Source organism: Peromyscus eremicus, chromosome 10 (genome assembly GCF_949786415.1).
Source record: "Peromyscus eremicus chromosome 10, PerEre_H2_v1, whole genome shotgun sequence".
Lineage (NCBI taxonomy): Eukaryota > Metazoa > Chordata > Mammalia > Rodentia > Cricetidae > Peromyscus > Peromyscus eremicus.
In genome coordinates this window covers 81,899,543-81,905,542 of record NC_081426.1, presented here as the reverse complement: position 1 = coordinate 81,905,542, position 6,000 = coordinate 81,899,543, and positions in this window count along the sequence as shown.

The window sequence follows — 6,000 nt, the reverse complement described above, 5'->3', positions numbered from 1 at the left end:
TGCCATCTAGTCCCTCAAGAAATGGGACTCTGCACAGCTCTTCCAGAGACTCTGTTTGTCTGGCACACCTCGAGAGTTCCCGATTCTGGTACTTGTGACACTTGAGAGATTTTAGGCTCAAGGTGGGGCACTGTAGCATGAATCCTAAAGGGTCTTATTAATAAAAACAAATCTGGAGCCAGGTATTGGGGTGAATGCTGGGAGATCAGAGAAGCAGAACAAGCCACAGCCACCTCGCCTCACCAGTTCATCAGCTGATCCTGTTTTCTCAAACTGGAAGCCTCTGAGTCCTCATTCAGAATGAATTTCAGCTGAACTGCTGCTCAAAGACCTAAAAGCTTAACCAGCTCTAGTTCCTGGTCCTCATGCCTTATATACCTTTCTGCTTTCTGCCATCACTTCCTGGGATTAAAGGCGTGAGTCATCATGCCTGGCTGTTTCCAGTGTGACTTTGAACTCACAGAGATCCAGATGGATCTCTGCCTCTGGAATACTAGGACTACAGGTGTGTGTGCCACCATTTTCTGGCCTCTATGTCTGTCTAGTGGCTGTTCTATTCTCTGACCCCAGATAAGTTTATTAGGGTGCACAATATTTGGGGGAACACAATATCACCACAGGGCACTGTAGCTTGAGTTTTCCTGCCTGGCCCACAGTCAGGACAAATCTCTCACCTGCCAGTCCCTCACCTGCCAGTCCCACAGACGCTCAGACCCGACCAAGTAAACACAGAGACTTATATTGGTTATAAACTGTATGGCTGTGGCAGGCTTCTTGCTAACTGTTCTTACAGCTTAAATTAATCCATTTCTATAAATCTATACCTTGCCACATGGCTTGTGGCTTACCGGCATCTTCACATGCTGTTTCTCATCATGGCGGCTGGCAGTGTCTCTCTGACTCAGCCTTCCACTTCTCAGCTTTATTCTCCTCCTTGTCCCGCCTATACTTCCTGCCTAGCCAATGGCCAATCAGTGCTTTATTTATTGACAAATCAGCAACACATTTGCCATACAGGACATCCCACAGCAGGGCACCACCTGTCTTGTTTCCTACAGACTTCCCTTTGTTTGATAGCTCCTTCTTTCTATTGTATGTTTGGTGAACTCTTAACCAAATTCTTGATGCTAAAACAAGTACAGGTGAAACCAACTTCCTCCCATTTGCACTGGGAGTCGAACCCAGGGTCTCATGTATGCCAGATACAAGCTTTATTACCAAACTACACCTCCAGCCCAGCTTGGACTAATTTACTACCAAATTTGTTGAAGGGTGTAAAATTTATTTCTCTACCATTGAACACTTGATTAAGCATAACCGTTTACTCAGAGCATAAGGAAAGGAATGGATGAGTCATGAAGAAAGCAAGGAGACCTGGAACTCTTCGCATTGGCTCAGGAAGTCAGCAATGTCAGGATGGAAAGCATATTATGTTTGTTAGTTTACTTAAGAAAATTCTGCTTGTGAGATCTTCTATTCATTTATGGCTTGATAAAGAAATGAACAAGCAATATGACAACAGGAACTTGAATCCACAATAAAATGAGGCCTTGGGATTGTGTCCTTGCCACTCTTACCCAAAATTTTGGTAGATAAAGAGAGTTATGAAAATCTCCCCACATTCTTAAGATCTTACATGTTAGGCAAAACACTTCAAAGGCTTAATAATTACAACTAAGTCATTTAGGTTGAAAGACAAAGGCTGTGATGATTTCAAGTCACAGTTTTGTTTTAATGCTTGTTTCAAAACATGTTTATTCTGACATAAAGGAACAGTTTGTGCATTACTAGACTTTTATATTTACTTATGTAGGACTTCATCTGAGACAAATAGAGATACATGAAATTGTTGTGAAAAGCTGGTGTGGAAATATGCAAAATATACACACACGTCCACACATAAGCATACACAGTTACCTTGGCTCATGTTTATGTTGTGAGCCATACACATTCTTATCTGCCATAATAATATCCCATCCAACTCAATTATTCTGCCTCAATCATTTGACAATAACTCACAATCTATATCCCTGCCAACCCCTGCTTCCATAAGCAAAGCATCAGTCATTTCAAGATAAGTTTCTTATTTATAGTATTATCTAGTTATATCTCAGCCATCTAGAATGTAGATTGTATCATCATCTTTATTACTTTCCATTATGCTTGTTTTTATGTTGTTGATAACATTTTTGAAAATTGTAACCCCAATTTTCCAGTAAATCTTGTAGATGCTTTTGCTTCACTTTGTGGTGTGATTGTTTTTAGAAACAGCTATGTCACCTCATTATAAACGTATTATAGTGAGAGTTTAAATACTTATTAAATGGGCACTATTACTGCTATTCTACATACATAGGCTATCTACTTTAGTTTCACCCTAAAATAGCTCTATATGTATATTCTTCCTGCTTTACAATAGAAGAAGTTATGACTAAGAGGGGTGAAATTCTCATTCTCAATTACAAAGCTAAAAAGCAGTTGAAATTCAGACTAATGTTGTAGTTCAAACAGCCTAGCTTCCAACAGCCTTGATCAAGTTTAGCCAAGGCCATGCTTTGCTAAATACAATAGCTTCTGAAAGCCCAGCATCTACCTACCTTGCAAGTAGACAGACAAGATCACTCCCAAGTTCCATGACTTAGTAGAACAATGTCATTAAACATGCTGCTTAATTTTTCTAAATTTTAGTTCCTAATCTGACAAGAGACAGTCATAATAAAGTACCCAATGATCACGGAGTATTTATTCTGTGAGCAGATGACATCCTCTTACAAGTGGCAAAGCTTGAGTTTAGAGAAGTAAAACCAAACAATTAAAATCACAACAAAAAGCCACCCCCCAAAACAAGATCATGGTAAGGCACCTGAATGGGACGGAGCTAAACCTCAGTCTGTTAAAATGAAGACACATTTTTTGTTAATCAGTTTGCCCTAGAGTCCAATACAATTCTTCTTCTTTCTGTCTCTGAGGACTGGAAGATGCTGTATGTAAATTATTTAGCACTGTGCCTTCTCTTAATGAATGATGCTTATTATTGTTGCTATCACCATTGGGAATTAGTCAAGATTATAACTATAATGCATGGTTGCTCTCTTCATCTCTGTCTGCAGTATATGGAGGGACTACCAAAGTCATTCATACACTAGCAAAGTTTGTGATATGCATTAGAGTCAGGGGAAGAAGAGATGAGACAATTCACACTGCTGGGTGAGGAGTCCTCACTAAGCATGGTATACAATGAGATGTCGGTGCCAGGCTTTGAACTGGGAGGCAACCTTAGCAGGCTAGTGTGCTGAGAAGACACATCTAACAAGTACTTTAGCAGAAAGCAGCTGAGGGCGTGGGCAGGGCAGTGTCTGAGTCATCAGATGCCACCCTGCTAGCTTCCAGGTGAGTGTGGGTTCTTCTACCAACTGCATTCCCGGGCAACTCTTTGATCTAAGCAGGCTTCTGACCTGTGAGGTTTGCAGGGCAACAGGGCCCCCTACCGGCTGCTCAGTAATTAAACTGATTTAAATTTAAACTCATTTAGACCTTCACAGAATTCCAAACAACAAGTTGTCAGGCTTAAAGGCTTCTGGGAACCTTGAATTGGCAGCCTGGGCACCAGAAGCCAACTGATGCTGAGGACACACTCCTAACCACAACTATGCAAGAAGACACAACCGGTATTTGGTGCATTCTCTTCACAGGAAAATACCTTGGCTTCTTCTTTTTTTTTTTCCAGAAAAATTAACAAAATTTATTATGAATATTGCCTACATAGAGTCAATAATTGTTATATAAAATTAAAATAGCAATGAACGATACTTAAGGTCTAGAAACATATGACCTTTAAGTTAACTCTACTTTTCCTCCAGACCTGAACTTCTTGTGCATTTCACACACATGATAAAACACTTTGATTAAAATCAAAGCATGTCTTAGTTTCCTTGTTTTATGGTACTTTGATGATTCCATTTACTTCTTAGATACAAAGTTTTCTTTTACTTTTTTTTAAATCTCAACAACCTGTAGTCCTGTCTAATGTTCCTCAAGGATCATCTCATGTTCTCATTCACAAAATAAATAAATAAGAACAAAAGAAATGAAAATAGAAAAAAAGGTCATAAAAATTTTTGAACAATTAACCACAGAAGCCACCAAAGCAAACATCATACATGCAGCTTTTTGTAAGACACTGAATCATGACCCTATGTCTTGAGTCTATACGACTGTACTTTCATAAGCATTGCTGTCTTTCTCATTAATTCTTGTGAGTAAATAAAAGGTAATTTTCCCCTAAAGAGCTCTATCTTGGCTTTATTAAATAGACAAAGCACTGAATTTAATAATCAAATATGGAACGTACTCCTCATTTACTACCAATTTGTTAACGTGTTGCATGTGGGCTTGATTTAGAACAAATACACACGGAAGCCAAAGGAAATAATATCTGATGTCTGTGGAGGTGTGTGTGTGGGGGGGGGGGGCGTGGATCTTCCTGGTAGCCTTCACCTTTTCCTCGTGTTTCTTATAGCCAGGAAGGGAACAGGGAAGTAGTCTTTACAGTCTAACTTCTCCATTTACCAGAACATCCTCTTCAAAGGGCCCCCTCAAGTTAAACAGGCACAGGACTGCATTAGAACCCATGTAACTAGAGTGACAGCCATTACACAGATACTTTTCATATTTCTAATTTTTGTCTTTGATCCATCAAAATTTACTATTTTCCTCTAAGAGGCAATTTGGGGTAGGGGTAGGGATGAAGGTAATGGAGAGGAAGGGGGTTTCTACTAAATTCTATTGACAACTTGGATGCCACACTTGCTGTCTGTCACCAACCCCAGTCAGGTACACCCAGGGAAGTTAACAGTGCGGGACAACACTTGTCCACAGGTGATGTGGAGTATTCTCAAGGGACCTCTTTATCCCTTGAGTCCTGAGGATAAACCCGACTTTATTCACGTGTCCAGCCTCCATAGTCTGTGGACTCACCTGTCAGCAGGCTCTTCACTTTTTTTCTGGCCCCACCCTGAGGACGCTATGCATATCTTAATCTGAAGATAACAGTAAGGAATTTGTGTGGTTGATCCATGACAAAGGCTATTATATATATATTATAAAGAACAGAACTTTTTTTATTTGCAGATCACCTAGCTACCTCTGTAGGTTCACCAAGAAGTTTGCCTGCAAGATGAATTTTCCAAACACTGTTGGGAAACACCACTGAGGCTATGGCATGGACAAAAGAGCTGAAAGCTCTGTGTCCTTGAACAAGTCTGCCCAATTAACCGTGTGTCTGCCAGATATATTAGAAGAATGCTTTCAAAACCTTGTTAGTGTTCATAAATGGCAGTGCTACAACACTAGTATGCCCCCTTGATTTATTAGAGAACTGTGTATTGATCCAATACCTTTGTGCAATTGTGTCTAGAGATGTCATTCTTTCCAGAAAGAACTGTGGCTTAATTATTATCATTTTTTAAAATTTTTATTTATTTATTTATTTATTTATTTATTTATTTATTTATTTATTTATTTATTATTTATTTATTTTGGTCTTTTGAGACAATCTAGATAGGTAGCCCAAACTAGTCTTCAAGATGTGAGAGCCTCCCTCAGCCTCCTAAACGCTGGGGTTACAGTCATACACCACGAAGCCTGACTTCTCATTAGCATCTCCTTGAGAATCAGAAACACTGTTGGCTGTAGCTGCTTGCCTTTGATCTTAACTGGATTTCAAACGAGATACCTGTGCTGTGTGTATTTTACGTCTGTGTCTGAGGCGTAAAAGTGAGGAAAGCCATGAGGTGTTTAGACAAGACTTGACAGAGCAAGGCTATCCTCCTTATCATGTAATCACATTCCTATCCCTGACAAGACGTTTCTTTGGAAGTGACAAGTATTGCCCACGATCTTTCCCATTTAGATTAGGCAGAGAAGTGAAATCAAAGGACAGCACACATTTTTTTTTGTTTGTTTTTTTGTTTTTTGAGACAGGGTTTCTCTGTGTAGCTT